Below are 16,816 nucleotides of genomic sequence, written 5' to 3'. Positions count from 1 at the left end.
GGTGTTGCCTGCGGTGGCATCAACTTGATCTTTGCTCCTCTCCCTAGGGGGCGCTATGGAGGCTCAGCTACCTGGAGGCCTCGGCTTCGACCTCTGCACCCATGCCGAGCTTGGGCAAGAGGGGCTTTTTCCCCCTTGTCCATTTGTTTATCGACACCAAAGTGAGTATTCGTGAGGCCCTCAGCTAGGGACACCAAGGGTGTCACCAATGGTTAGGAGGCTATGACTTAGTACACCAAATGGGTCTTGCTATTGATGAACCATAGCCCTTGAGGGGGACGGGTTCCTGTGACGAGCGTGGACTGTATGTTCCACGGGTTCTCGTGCAGGTGGGGTCGTGGTGTGGCACCCGTAGGAGGTACAAAGCCAGCCAAGCCAATTTGCGCATTCTCCAGTTTGGCGACACTGAGTGAATCGGTCGACGTGGCGAGGGGGCCAGTCGGCTTGCCCGACGTCACTTCGTCTTCCTGAGGTGTGCGATGCATGTCGGTTGCTGGATAGGACCACGAGGGTGGTCGTTGCATAGCCAATGGAAAGGAAGCGATATAGGTCGTCCATTTTCCTTTAAGTAGGGGCCTTAGTTGCGCTTTCTCCCACCATTTGCTTCCAAGCATCTTTGCCTTCGAGTGACCTTTGCTTCCAAGAGACCTCGGCTTTCTTGTTCTCCTTAGAGTTTTCCAAGTTTCATCTTCTTTAGGTAAAGAATCCTCTTGCACCCATGTCTTACTCAGACTCTGGTCTAGAATGCTATGAACTCCCCAACATCTTAGGAGCGAGCTCCTTCCAATTTTAGCGGGGGCGCGTTGAGTGGACATGAGGTCCGACCCTAAGGCCTAAGGTCGAGATGCTGAGTGAAGGACTGCCCTGGTAGGTTCTAAATAAAGCCGAAGGGGCGATGAATCTCCTAAGGACAGGGGCCGAGTACGCAGCCCGAGGGGTGAACATAGGGCGCATGCCGTGTTCGGAGCAAGATAGCATTATTGACTTCAAGCAAGTAAAAACCTTAGCTAGAAAATACTATATCCCTCGATCTTATAGGCTTAGGGTTCCTGACACCAGTGAACAGTCGTGGACTCCAGAGGAGGGGGAAATCTGTGTTTACCAACACTTCCTAGAGTTTGGCCTTAGATTTCCCCTCCATCCTCTGATCACCGAGCTACAGAGGTGGTATGCTATATCGATCAGCCATCTTGCCCCCAATGCTCTTAGGACCATCCTTGCTTTGTTGGTTGTGGCTCGGCTTCAGGATGTGGAGCCCACCGAGAAGATTTTCCACGCCATGTTTGTGTCGAGGACACACCCTCAAGAGGGTGGTATATACTACTTTCAATCTAGGACAGGCCGACCTATAGACAACCCCTCATTCATACACAACTGGGAGAGCAAATTCTTCTTCATCTCCTGCCCCGAGGGTTGGTCCTTTAGGTCAGGCTAGGGGGAGATGCGCTTGGCCGCCGAGAAGCCCATGTCTTTCCTTTGGGACGATGAAGCCGCTGTGGTGACCCATATTCTCGTGTTGGGGAAGATCCAAGCCAAGCCCCTAGTGGAGGAGGAGCTTCCCTTAGTTTTTGTTGTGCTCAGTCCTGCATGCCTCGGTAGGAAAAGTCCTATTGTCGACTTTTAACACGTTGATCTTTCACTTTTCCTTGAAGGTACTAACTCTCGTTTCGCTTTGTTGCAGATATGTCGGTTAATGCGAAGAGGTTGCTGTTGGTAAGGGCCCAAGCCAAGAAGAGGGCGCATCGGGGAGGCAGGCGCCGAGAGGGGCTGCTCCCGCCAAGAGGACACCTTGGCCCTAGGCTCCAGCTGGCACCGGAGCTGACCGAGGCAAGAGGTCGACAGAGGGGAGCTGACCGCGAGAGACTGGCCAGAAAGGGCCAATTGATGCGCCTCAACCCCCTTTGGGGAAGAGGTTAGTGCACATGGACCGCCCAATGGAGGGCGGTTTGCGAGGGAGAGAGGTCATTGTCGTGCCGAGGGGGCCACTGGCCAAGGGGCCTACGACAGGGCCTTCTTTTGCTCCCCCCTTCTTCCTCAGGGCCACTAAAAGAAGGGGAGTTGGTTACACGATGGATGTTCCACCCATAGTGGCCCGTCCAAGAGGGGGATTCCCTTGATACCATGGGATCGGGAAAGCCCTGAATAAGGGGGTGATCCCTTAGGGAGACCGACTGGCCATGATGAATGGGGACCCCCTCAAACTCTGGGACCACAACTTAGACCATTTGGTTGAGGTATGCTCTTCTGTCGTCTCTCCTTGTATGTGTGGTCTTTCCTTTTGGCTTTAACTTGTTGATGGGGGTATTTCTATTGTAGGTTTTCCAGTACTACATCGGCTTGGGTGATTGAGTCGGGATCCTCCTTGATCGCTTAAAGAAGGTCGAGGAGAAGAAGAGCGGCTCAAGGTGTGGGTCACTAAGGCCGAGAGTAGTCAGGACACTGCCGTCTCGGCTACGAACGACAAGAGGGAGGTCTGGAAGACATTGGACGATGACCTCAAGGCAGAGAAGGCCTGGATTGTCGAGCTTCAGGAGGCCTTGAAAAAATTGGAGCTTGAGCGTGTTAGTCTCAATGAGGCCTTAATGGCAGCTCAGGCGAGGGCGATGGAGGCCAAGGAGGAGGCAAAGGACACTGTCGCCATCTAGAAAACGTCAGAGGAGTACCAGAGTTGTCTTGCTGATTATGGGGTTGATTCCTATCTGGAGGGCATTGAGGACACCAAGCTCGAAATGTTGAGGTTGATGCCCAACTTCCCAGTGGACAAGCTAAAGGTCCCCCGGATGTCGAAACTCTTCCTACTGAGGGCCCCATCGCTCCTGCTATTGAGGTCCTTGTTGCTCCTGCTGCTGCCGAGGACTCTACTGCTCCTATTGCAGAGGGTGATGCATAGGCGGCTCTTCTGCTCTTTTTGTTGTTTCTTGTATTTATGTTTACCTTTTTTGTAAAGGGCCTAGTCTCCCCATCCGAGGCCTTATTTTATAAGATCTGAAAGTGAACACTTAATGAATTATATTTTTTGCATATATTATGCCTTTGTTGCTTCTATCTCTCTCTTTTTTTTTTGTATATGAGGGTCTATGCCCCCATTCCAGGAGGTCACAAGTAGCAAAAAGTCACCATTCAAGGTGGCCTGCCACTTAGTTGCTCGCCTAGGAAGTTGAATTTAAGGAGATCGGCCGAGGTTGGCTAAGGTGTCGAGTTCCTTAATTGAAACCTTTGCTAGAAAAATGCATAGGTGAGGCTATTTCATGCTTAGCAGTCAAGGTTTTTAAAACCAAACTAGACAACAAGCTGGTTAGGGGTCCAGTTCTCGGGTCGAATTGTCCGACTGTTCGAACCAAATGGGCAGCCTATTTTGACAAAAAAAATAAAAACCGCCAAAACCGTTGGACGATTCGAACGGTTTGACTGCCCAAGTCAACGATTTGCTGACCAAATCAACAATTTTTGGCAAAATAAGGGTTATGGGGTAAAATGTAACTAGTCACTTGACTGGTTTCCAGTTTTTCCGATCCAACTGTCCGGTCTAGTCTGGTTTTGAAAACCATGATTGATCAATCTTCAATCCCCATCTAACTGAACATAGCCCCGTGAGGCTAGAACCATGATTCAAAGTATCGATACACCTCTACGTATCAGTGCTTAGAAGCACACGGAAATACATTTTTTTAGTTTTTTTTTCAAATTTTGGTTTTTTGGGAGCGAAAAATAGTTTTTTTTAAAAGGGTGGGGTAATAGGTGTTTTGGGACTCAAAAGATATGATACGATATGATATGCCCAATACGGGGCACATCGTATCGATTTTTTGAACCCTGGCTAGAATAGATAAACCTCGCCTTATCAATCTTCAATCCTCACCTTATAACCTTGTGATGCCGAAACCAAACCTTATGAGACTTAGCTATTTCTTGTTTACTCACTCTCCCAATCCAAGGCTTAGCTATTTCTTGAATCTTTCACTCACTTACTCTCCTCATCTCAAGGCATTTTCTGATATGCTTTCAAGACTTTTAAGACTATCCTTATCCATGTTGGCTTACAATTAGAAAAATTGGTTTATTCATTTCAAAGTGTGTTTGTTTCAAACAAACAAATTATAAATATTATTCTCATTGTGCATGAATTATTCGATCCAATGAAGTAAAAGAAAGGCAAATTTGGCATGATGGCTTGTAAATAATTGATATGGAAAAGGCATATGATAAAATTGATTGATCTTTCATAAAAAAAAGGTTCTAAGGAAATTTGGTTCATGAAAATTTATAGAATGATGGGCTTAGAGAGGGATTTTAAATAAAAAAGAAATAATAAAGGGTAAATTACAAAGTCCCCGAGTACTATGGGGTCTGTGACAAAGACCCCCCTGTACTTTGTTTTGCGACAAAGACCCCCTCTTGTACTATGACCGTAAGACAAAGACCGCCTTCCGTTAGCCTTCCGTCCAAAAAGGCCATTACAATATTTTTTAATCCCTATACTACCTTTATAAATATTGTTCATCTTCCTCGACCTTTCTTCACATTTCTCTCTCTCTCCCCGATCTCTCTTTTCATCCTTGTCTGCCAACCGAAGGGGGTATCAGACCCTCATGCTAAAACATACATCATAATATAACAATCAGTATCAACAGTTCATCATCATCTACAATGCACCTTTTCATCTCGTTTTCTATTAATAAAACCTCAACAAACCCTAACTTGTTTTTTTCTTTCTCTTATCATAGTGAGCCACATGGAAACCAAGAACAAGACCAAGACCACGACCAATTATCCGATGATCTATCTGTAATTAAGAATACAAGCTTTTTTCTTACATACGATATGACAACTTATAATGATATGATCTTTTCGTGATTTGGTTGCTTGCTTATATGCTTCAGGCTTTCTCTTTGTTCCTTCTTTTTTATATCTTTTTAGTGGTTATAGGGTTCTCTCATAATCGTATACGTCCTTCGCAACCAATCCAATTTGATTGATAGACAAGGATGAATAGAGAGATCGGGGGAGAGGGAGAGAGAGAGAGAGAGGAAGATCGAGGAAGATGAACAATATATATAAGGGTAGTATGGGATTAAAAATACTATAACGACCTTTTTGGACGAAAGGCTAACAAAAGGAGGTCTTTGTCTCACAGTCATAGTACAAGAGGGGTCTTTGTCACAGACCCATAGTACGGGGGGGGGGGGGGGGTCTTTGTATTTTACCCAATAATAAAAAATGGTTGGGTTTTAGAATTGGGCCAATTGGCAATGGGAGAAAGACTCATTTTGAAATGACAGATGGATTGGTGAATTTACCTTTAAGTAAGATGGATAATGTAGGGAACATAATTAATGAAAGCATGATGGTTCCATACGTGATAAACCATTTAACAAAGAGTTGTTGGGATAGAGAGAAGATTGGCAACTTAATAAATTTTTAGATTTGTAATATAATCAAGACTATAGCTATTCCTCTTTAGGATAAAAAGGACGAATTAGTGTGGAGACTTGAGCCCGGAGGAAAACTTACTACAAAATCAGTTCACTGGATTATTTCTAGGGAGTGTGTGGACTGCCCCCCGTTCCTAGTGGCTACAAAAGGATTTGGAAATTTAAATCCAAAAGTTAATTTTTTTTTGAGTTTATTACTTGAAAGTAAGGGACAATTACATATAGGTGTCCTGTACTTTGGGGTAGTGACACTTAAGGGCCTGAACTTGAACTTTCAAGTGCAACATTTTAGTAGGGGCATAAATGGATCGAATTCGAATTGGATTAGGTAATATCTACATTTGAATCCGATTAAAAATTCTGATATTCAAATTTGACTAATTAATTATTTAAGGTAATTAATAAATATATAAAATAAATATTTTATTTATATAAAGTATATAAATATATAAATTATTTATATAATTTAATTGTCATATATATAAATTATGTAAAACATTTAAACATTTTATATATTATATATAAGAATTAAAAATGGACCGAATTCATATATTTATCAAATCGAATTAGGTTATATTTGAATTCAACTGGTTAGATATTCGAATTATTTGAATTCGATTCGATTATGTTGAATCTCGAATTCGAAATAGGATTTTCAAACATTTTAGTACCCTGAACTTTCTGAAATATACACTTAAGTCCAACTCTAGCATTGTTACAAATGTTAATGTGGCTGGTAAAATTAATATAATGTCCACTATCTACCAATTTATAGGCCCGTTTGGCGTGTCTTTTGGGGAAGATCTTCTGGTAGTTCTGACAGTAAGACGTATTGAGCTTTTAGATGAAGATCTGAGCAGCTCAAAGCTAATTTGGCAATATCACATCTTTCTGTGTCTTTTCGCGCGAGAATAAAACGTGAAAGATTCGAAAGCTTCATTTGGAGCTTCCCAAAATCAGCCCAAAATGAGCTTCTCGCGTCTTTTCGGCGTTTTGGCTTTTGTCGACTAGATCTTCCACAAACCAAATGGGAATAGACTGAAAATCAGACTGCCCAACTTGTAAATATCCAAAATACCGCGTGGAAAGACACACCAAATGGGCCCTTAAGATCTATGCCACAACATTGGAAAAAATAAACAAATTAGAGAGAATTTAGCAGGGTATAATGATAGTACTAGAAACATGGTTAGACTAAAATCATGCACAAAAATTGGGAAGGAAACATACCTTCCATCACTTGAGGCTGCTCTTGGACTTCACCCTACAACTGGATCATCTCTCTCCACCTATCCACATCGAGCTTGTGAAAGCTATATCTTCGTGCTTGCACTCAAAGATGTGTGGGAGAGTTAGGACCTTCCCTTTTATAGAGAGAGATGATAGGTGTTCCATATAACCAACTCATTCACCTTTATGGGTGGGTGTTAATTAGGGTTTTAAAGCTTGAAACTGAATTTATTTAATGTTTCAATACCAAAACATAACATTCTTCCACTTGGTCTGAAAATTAAAATACTTTTGTTTTAAAGTATTTTAAAATAATTGTTGAGTGCACACTTTGATTTGAAAAACAAGCCACCCGTTAAGTGAGAAATGCTTGTAACCAATAGTGACAAGCAAGGTTTTTAAAACCAACCCAAATAACGAACTAGTTAGGGGTCCAGTTTTCAAGTCGAATGGTCTGACCGCCCGTTATGACAAAATTTTAAAAACAGTCAAAATCGTTGAACGGTTCAATCGCCTGGGTTAGTGGTTTGTTGACCAAATCAACATTCTTTTTGGAAAAAAATCGGTTTTGGTGAAAAATGGAACCGGTCACCTGACCATTCTTGATTTTTTTGGTCCGACTGTGCAGTCCGGTCCGGTTTTGAAAACCATGGTGACAAGGTTTGGAATGTAGTGAGAAGAATAATATACGTCATTACATCAATAATAATACCATCCATGCATGGTTACAATGTCAATACACCCAATTCTTGAATCCAAGCTTTACTGCATGGCCACAAATTAACATATTAACCATTCCATTCAAAGGTCCAAAATGTGTCTCAAAGTTAAGACACTACCAAACATGAATTTCCATGCACATGTGCACCAATATGGAACATGAATAAATGAATCAGGACAATATATAATCACAATAGCAAGTGTCAAAACTAAGCTATATACAACCTCCCACTAACCAAGGCGGTGTTTGGCATCGATTCCATTGCCCGAAAAAGTGGTGCCACATCAGTGCCATCTCAAAAAAATGTTGTTATAGGAAATAGGGCATTGTTTGGTTCTATTTTTCTAAAAATGAAGAGAAAATGGCCATGCCTTGAAAATCGGGAAGATGGTCTGAAGAAACATCGAATATAATGTTTTCTTCTTTTCTAACTGTTGTTGCCAATGGTAACATGATGTGGTGGGGATGTGGCATTCAATGTGGCACATTTTTGAATTGATATGGTGCACCGCAATGCACCACATCATTTGTGTATCTGTTTTGTTAAACAAAACCCGATAGATTTTTCAATCGTAGGGTTTGTTGCTTACACTTTCAGTTGACGACGAAGGTCCAATCAATGCGTTCTCAATCATCAAAAGTCAATATGGTGTTTTCTCATCGTCGGACGTTGGAGGTCGAACGGTGCATTCTCAGGCACCAGAGATCAATTTGTGGCTTCATAGCATGCTATAAATTCTGATTACATTGTGAATGAAGCTATTAGTGTTTTTTTAAAACTCTTCCACGATATGGCTGCACCAACCATCATGAAAATATAAACTAAGGTGGATTTCCCGATATCCTGACAACTAGCAAAGTTAGAATTCGAATACCCCACCACTTCAAATTTTTTGCCCTCTTGTATGTGAGCATATAATTATTGGTTTTTGTGGATATTTCATAACCTTCCTTGTTGCTTGCCAATGATCCATAACCGACTCACTCTTGTATCTACCCAGCATCCCAATGACAAATGCAATATTTGGTCCAAGGTTCAAAGTATCAACACATATCGGTCAATATGTATCATTCTGGGACCCCTTTGATATCGGGGGTCTGATCGATTCAAGGGGTGGAGGTGCCCTAAACTGGCCCCCCTTAACCAATTTCGAAAAAAATAAAAAAAAAGTATAAAAAAAGGCATCGATTCTCCCAATACGCCCCTACTGGCATATCGGGCATATCGATATTTTGAACCTTGTTTGGTCATTCACATACCTAAGTATACATTAAGCTCCCAATTGTTGATGTATAGGGAACATTTTCATTTGATCCCACTCTAAGTTATTTCTCGGATATTGGAATTTACCAAATCTATCACCTTTGGTAATAGGTGCCCTTCCACTTTTGCAATTTTGCATACCAGATATTTTCGTAACTCTATCAATATAAGTTCTTTGTGATAAACCCAAAACCCAGGAGACCTATCCCGATGAATTTCAATACCAATGACAAATGATGCATCACGAAGATCCTTCGTCTCTAAATTTTGAGACAAAAACTATTTTGTCTCGTGTAACACACTAATGCCACTACTAACAAGTAAAATATCATTGACATATAAAACCAAAAAGATGAACTTGCTTCCACTAAATTTTAGGTATATGCACTCATCAATCATATTTTCCTTAAACCCATATGAGGTAACTATTGTATCACACGTTAAGTACCACTGTTTGGTGCCTATTTTAACCCATAAATAGATTTTCAAAGCTTGCAAACTAAATTTCTAATCTTCAATCTCAAAGTCTCTTGATAAAACCATATAGACATCCTCAAACATGTCACCATTTAGAAATGTACTTTTCACATCCATTGGATGTAACTCTAAGTCAAAATGAGCTACCAATGCCAATATACTCTAAGAATATGATTGGTTTGAAGGAAAAGGTAGGGAAACATATAAAAGGTTTGTAAAAGTTTTCCCACTTGTTCCTTCTTGTCCCCACTTTTTCCTTCAAACCAAACACAACTTAAAAAAATCTTTCTTTAATACAAGAAAAAATGTCTCTTTATAATCAATGCCCTCTCTTTGAGTAAAACCCATAGAAACAAGTTTGACTCTATATTTTTTTACTTTACCTTTTAAGTCAAATTTAGTTTTGAACATCGTTTTTAAAACCGGACCGGTGACCGAACCGGTTAGGGGTCCGGTTATCAGGTTGAATGGTCCGACCGTTCGAACCAAACGCTCGACCCGTTCTAACAAAAAAAAATTCAAAAAAATAAAAAGCGATCAAAACCGTTCGAACGGATAACCTCCCGGTTCAGTGGTTTGTTGACCAAAATCAACGGTTTGGGGGGAATCCAGTTTTTGGGGAAAACAAACCGGTTCCCGATTTGCCCGATCCGGTTTGATTTTGAAAACCATGGTTTTGAATGCCCATTTGCAACCAATGGGATTGACTCCCTCTAATAAGTCAACAAAATCCTAGTCATGTTTCATTTGCATAGATTTTAACTCATCTTTCATGGCATCTAATCATAAAGAGGCTGCTCTATTATCCCTGACATGAGAATATGTCAGAGGATCATCTTCTTCGCCAAAACCACAATCTCTCTCTTGTAGATAAACTACATAGTCATTTGGCTGAAGGGATGAGAGATCCATCATATGGATGGCCGAACCCTGTAGGAAGGTTGGGCGAAATTTCAAAAACTTCTCTCCCTCCCATCTGGGAATCGCATTCCCTATTTTTGAAAACTGCATTTTCAAAGATCAATCTTAAACCAAAACCGGACCAGATCTGAAACAAAAGGGAGGAGAGGGATATACCTGATACAAAGTAGCATTAACTCCCAATGAAGGTGTTCACGCCCAAGGAGAAAAACCAAAATCCGCTTCCACTGAAGATGACACAGTGTGTAGTGAAGCAGGATCAACAGAACGACACTTCAGCAAGAACCGAATTCTTCAGCAAGAATGGAGTATAGGGCTGGTGAGCACAACTTCAGATTGCTTCTTCTACCAAGAAGCAATAACAAGAACAATTCTTGATCACTCCCACAGGGAAGAACTTTGCAGATTGTTGTGTTGTGCTATGTATAACTGAGGAATTCACCCCGTTTTTTTATAGCCTTCTCAGGATCAGCCTCCTAATCCAATTAAGAGAGAGTTCCTTAATCCAATTCTGATATTTGGATATGGACTCTGGAATGGATAAGACTTATCTTATCCTTCAGCTAATTCTAATCAGATTATAAATCCAATATTGCCTCCTTTTAATTAACTAACTTAAGCCCAGTTCGAATTGGGCTTTAGGCCCCTTAAGTTTATGTGCTCACTTAACCTCTTAACCTGTTGCCCAGTTGGCTTTCTTTGTATGGTGTGGAACCCTTACATCGATCTACACATTAGTCACATGGGTTCAACTCAACCTTTGTTACAAGGCCTGACTGAATTCATTGTATGAGACAGTGAATCCTCGAGTCCATCACCAAGGGCTTTTAATGGGCCCAACATTTACACAAAATGGTCTTTGGGTCCAGCCACCTTATGAAAACCCAAGAACTGTGAGCAGATGCAAGATTAGCCCATCAGGAATTACCCTCAATGGTTTTACACTTAACCTTTCAGCCCTTAATGATCAAACACTAACCGACAAAAGAATACCTCTCCCTCGGCTGCAAGGAACAGTGTTGCATCTCTACTCACATGAATCCCGGGATTTAAAACCTTTTGCAAACATTTTGAAGCCATAATATATACATGTATATATATAAATATATTTTGCAAAAACAAATTTCAACGGTTGAAATCAACTGCCGGTAGTTTAGGTTTCCATCAGAGAGAGTGTATTCCCGATCATTCACTTTGTTTGACAAAGGGGTTGATCTTGTCACTATGATCACCCACTTAGATGAATTCTCGGACTATCCCAACATACCTAGGTTTTGACCCCCTCTAAGGATCTCACTGATTGCCACATCAAAGATAGCTCAATCTGACACTTAGTGCAATATCATAATCGAGTCTAAGGGTCAGGTGTAACATTCCAGTTTTGCCCATCTATCTTCAAGGTCCAGGGCAATACTGATTTGATCTAGTTCAGGAATTCAAGAAAATCCACACTGCATCCACATCAAGTCTCACCCTGGCAGCTGAGACAAGCCACCCCAACCAACTTGGCGGTACATCAGTGTCAGCCTTAGCAGGATAAATCTCCTCAGCTCCACCAATGGCTGTGAAGATTCTAAACTAACACGAGTTTCATATGTGTCAAGTTTAAGGGTATTACACAGAAACACACCATAATAACATGAATCAAATATGTAATTTATTCATTTACAATAAATGTCATAATGTACATCATGCTGATTAGAGCTAAGGGCATACACTGTCTAACAGTTCCCACTTACACTTAGGTCCAATCGGGTACAAGCCGGAGTCCCATACTTTCCACGTGTTTCCCAAACACTTTCTGTGTTAATGGTTTAGTCAATGGGTTTGCTACATTTTCGGCTGATGCTACCTTTTGAATCAGGACGTCCCCTCTTCCAACTATCTCCCGTAGTATATAGTACTTCCTCTCGATGTGCTTTGACTTTGAGTAGGATCGTGACTACTTAGCCTAAGCAATGGCTCCAGTGTTGTCACACAACAGTGGGATGGGTGCTGTGCTAGATGGAACTGCTCTTAATTCCTGAATGAACTTCTTCATCCATTCGACTTCCTTGGCAGCTTCACCTGCGGCAATGAACTCGGCCTCGGTTGTGGAATCTGCTGTGAACCCCTATTTGCTTCTTTTCTAGCTAACTACATAGGTCCCCATCATAAAGATGTATCCAGATGTAGACTTTCTATCATTTGGATCTGACTAGAAATCGACATCGGTATACCCAAGGATTTGTAATGAACTACCATCGAGTACTAGACAAAACTTTTTTGTCCATCGAAGGTATTTTAGTATGTTTTTCACAGCAGTCCAATGTTCTTGTCCTTCGATAAGTAAATTGGTATCTACATACCACACTCATGGCCTGAGCAATGCCTGACCGAGTGCGCAGCATGGCATAAATGATGCTCCCTACGGCAGAGGTATAGGGAACTTCCTTCATGCCCTCAATCTCCTCAGGTGTCTCGAGAAATGTACCCTTGGAGAGAGTGACTCCATGCCTGAAAGGAACATTTCCTTTCTTGGAGTTCTCCATACTCTATCTCTTGACTATCTTGTCAATGTAAGTAGACTAGGAAAATCCTATTATCCTCTTTGATCTATCTCTATAGAATCGAAGCCCCAAGATATAAGGGGCTTCTCCAAGATCTTTAATGGAAAATTGCTGCGAAAGCCATACTTTCATCGTAGTCAACATTCTTATATCATTCCCAATGAGTAGAATGTCATCTACATACAGAACCAATAACGTAACCTTATCCACATTGGTCTTCCTATAAACACAAGGCTCATCCGGATTCTGCTCAAAGTCAAACTGTTTGACAGTAGAGTCAAACCAGATGTTCCAGCTCCTAGAAATTTGCTTAAGTCCATATATGGATCGGTTGAGTTTCCATGTGTTCCTGACCTGCATCTATGAAACTTTGCAATTGTTGCATATAGATATCTTCAGTAAGATCTCTATTCAGGAATGCGGTTTTGACATTCATTTGCCAAATCTCGTAGTCATGGTATGCTACTACAGCTACCAGGATCCTAATGGACTTAAGCATGGCCACAAGCAAAAAAGTTTCCTCATAATCGATTCCCACTTTCTAAGTGTACCCTTTCGCCACAAGACGAGCCTTATAGGTCACAACCTTACCATCAGGGCCATTCTTGCTCTTATAGATTTATTTGCAACCAATTGCTTTTACCCTAGGGGGCGGATCTACTAGAATCCAAACTCCATTGGTCTTCATTGAGTCCATCTCAGCTCTCATGGCATCTACCGACTTCAAGGAATCTATGACCAACATAGCTTCCGTATAAGTCACAGGATCCTCCTCACTGTTCGTAGCTTCCACCAAGTAATTTTCTTGGTCATAGCCGTAACCAACTAGAGGCCTGGAGGTCCGGGTAGATCTCCTAGGTTGGTTATTAACTAGAGCTTGTGGGACATCTCCCACTACCCCTGAGCTCTCCTCATCAAGAACAACTTCCCGATGATGATTGTTCAGGATGTAATCTTCCTCCAAGAAATAGGCATTTCAACTACAAACCACTTTCTGATCTCCTGGGTCATAGAATAAATACCCTACAAAGCCTTTTGGTTAACCTACAAATAGGCAACGACTAGTTTTAGATTCTAATTTGTCAGCACTTGTTCTTTTAACATGTGCTGGACAACCCCAAATCTTCAAGTGTCTTACATTTGGTTTCTTACCGATCCAAAGTTCATAAGGGAGCCTTTGAAATGGATTTGGTTGGAACCCGATTCAGCACGTATATTGTAGTCTCTAATGCGTAACCTCAAAAGGATGTAGGTAATTCTGAGTGTACGAGAAGTGATCGGACCATATCCAATAAAGTCTGGTTCCTCCTCTCTGACACACCGTTTAACTGTGGTGTAGTAGGAGGAGATAGTTGTGATATTATCCCATTTTTCATTAAGTAGTCCCTGAATTTGTCAGAGAGATATTCGCCACCTCGATCTGATCGAATGGTCTTAATTTCTCTCCCTAACTGTTTCTCAACTTCTTGTTTGAATTCTTTGAACTTTTCAAAAGATTCAGACTTATGTCTCATTAGGTACAAGTAACCATACCGTGAGTAGTCATTGGTAAATGTTATAAAATAAACATGCTCGTACGTGTTCTAACATTCATGGGACCACATACATCAGTATGTATAAGGTCAAGCATGCTTGTTGATCTTTCAGGCTTACCATTAAATGGTCGTTTCGCCATCTTACCCAAAAGGCAATGTTCACAGGTTGGAAGATCTTCTACAGTTAGAAAATCCAAATGACCATCATTTACCAACCTTGTGATACGATCTATGTTAATGCAGCTAATTCAGTAATGCCATAGACACGAGGGATTAACTGTATCACGTGTTTTTTTTTAGTGTTATTATCCGATAGTTTTGGTTATATTTATTTCTACAAAGTGATGGACAACATTGAAACCATTCTCAAGTTCTCCATATGCGAGGAATTTGTTATTCCTTTTGATAATAATCACATTACTAAAAAGAACAAAATAACCATCCGCACACAGTTTTGAAATAGAAATCAAATTTCTTCTCAAATTGGGTACATAAAGACAATCTTTTAATATAATTATTCATTCTTTGAAATACAATTCTACAGTTCATATGGTTGTAGCTGCAATACTTGTAGAAGTCCCCAAGTAAAGAATCACTTCTCTGTCCCTCAGTATTCTGCTTGTTCCGAACCCCTGCAATGTATTAATTGCATGAATAGAAGCCTCGAAGTCAATACACCAGGAAGCAGAAATGACCAACATATTGGTCTCTATAACAAAGGATTCAAAATTACCTTGTTTTTGGTCTCCAGGTACTGAGGACAGTTTTCTTCCAATGGCCGGTCAACTTGTAGAAGTGACAGGCATATGATGCCTTGTCCTTCTTTTGCTTTTTAGATTTACTAGTTTTTTTCTAAGGTTTCTTCTTGCCTGATTTGTCACCTTCAACAAGCATGGGTATGGGCTCATCCTTCTTTATCAGTTATTCGGCCCTCTACAACATATTGTTGAGTTCTTGAAGGCTAACATTTAGGTTGTTCATATTATAGTTCATTATGAACTGATTGAAGGAAGGAGCAAAGAGTTTAATATGGCATCAACTTTGGTGACATGATCTAGCCCAGATCCAAGAGTCTCTAGTTCAGTAATGTATCCCATCATCTTAAGACAATGCTCATGAACTAGCTGGTTCTGGGACATTTGTGCGGTCATAAACTGCTTTATGATCTTCTAACGAGTAGAACGATTCTATACTTCATACATGGTCCTTGGACTATCCAAGATATCTTTGGACATTTCGATCTGATCGAACTGTCACTGTATCTGATTGTCTAAGGAGAGTATGATGTAGCACCGGGCAAGAGAGTTTTTCTCTTCCCATTCTTGATATTCCCCCCTATGGGCCTCAGAAGCCCTATCACTCGGACGATCCGGAGCAGGGTTCTTAACAACTTTGTCCAATTTCTCGAATGTCAGAACCAACATAAGGTTACAAAACCAGTCAGCGTAATTTGGGCCCTTGAGCTTATTATCATCCAACAGTTCGGCAAATTGTTTGTTTGCCATTTCTAATAAAAGGCAAAGCAAATATTAGTCCACAATCTAATTTGATTCATATTATCTACATAGATATGGATTTTAATCTATGTTCCATTTCCATTTATTCATCTCTGAGATTTCCCTCCTATCTCAGTGATGGAGACTGCGAACTATGTCTCTAGAAATGTAGGAAACCACATACAGTGCATGGAGCCAACTGTTTTAGCTACAAAACCTCACCACCTTCTATGAAGGACCATATCCACTCATCTCCTGAGTTTTCCCTTTGGCCTCTATCAGACAAGGTTCATTGCCATTTTATGTTAAACATTTCTGTCCAGTAAATGCTTATCCATCATATTCGTGAACGTCAAGGTACCGTGAGAGAGTTTTCCATATTAGGATAGGCCCCTCCGACATCAGCCAATGATTCCCCTATCATCTTATGAAACAATCCAAAAGATCCAGTAGCAAATGGATAGCCCAATTTTATGGTGCATCTCCTCATTACTGAATGACCCATATTCATGCTAATGATGGAAGGCCTTTAGAGAGTTTATCATATGAATCTCCCTATCACATGTACTTATATTTCAGTGGAGAGAACGAAATATTACACCCTAGTTTTATTTAGGTCAAACCAAAATGGCTTTCACTGACTTTCTCGAAGCCAGATTTAAATGGGCCCTAAACAGCTAGGGCCATGGTGTGTGAAAGAGCCACTATTGCAATGATGTGCATTCAGCCATGGTGTGTGAAAAAGCCACAATCGAATTAGCATGGGCCAAGTGCTTACGGCCCATGTACGTAACACATCACACATCCATACATCACATGCATGAAACAAATTGATCCAATCAATTAAAATATCTATAAAACCCTAAATTAATTAAATTAAATCAGTATCAGCCCAACAAAGCCCATAATGTTATCATATAACATTATCTAGGTACATGGGTTGTACTACAAAAAGCAGTTCAACCCATATAGCTAAATCAGGGCTTATGCAGTTTTAACGTATTAAAACTAGGTTTTACAGAGGTGGGTCGAATTTAAAACTTGAAGTGGGCTATCAACCCTCTGGCCAAAATCGAATTTGGGTCAAAAAAATCAACTCCATCGAACCAAGAATTCGATCCAACCAGTTTGGACCAAATCTGGTACAAATCGACCCAAGTTTTGGTGTCTAGTTCAAGATTTAGTTTAAGA

The sequence above is a fragment of the Nelumbo nucifera genome, chromosome 2 (assembly GCF_055504915.1).
Source record: "Nelumbo nucifera cultivar China Antique chromosome 2, China Antique-T2T, whole genome shotgun sequence".
Lineage (NCBI taxonomy): Eukaryota > Viridiplantae > Streptophyta > Magnoliopsida > Proteales > Nelumbonaceae > Nelumbo > Nelumbo nucifera.
This window is presented reverse-complemented; position numbering follows the sequence as displayed.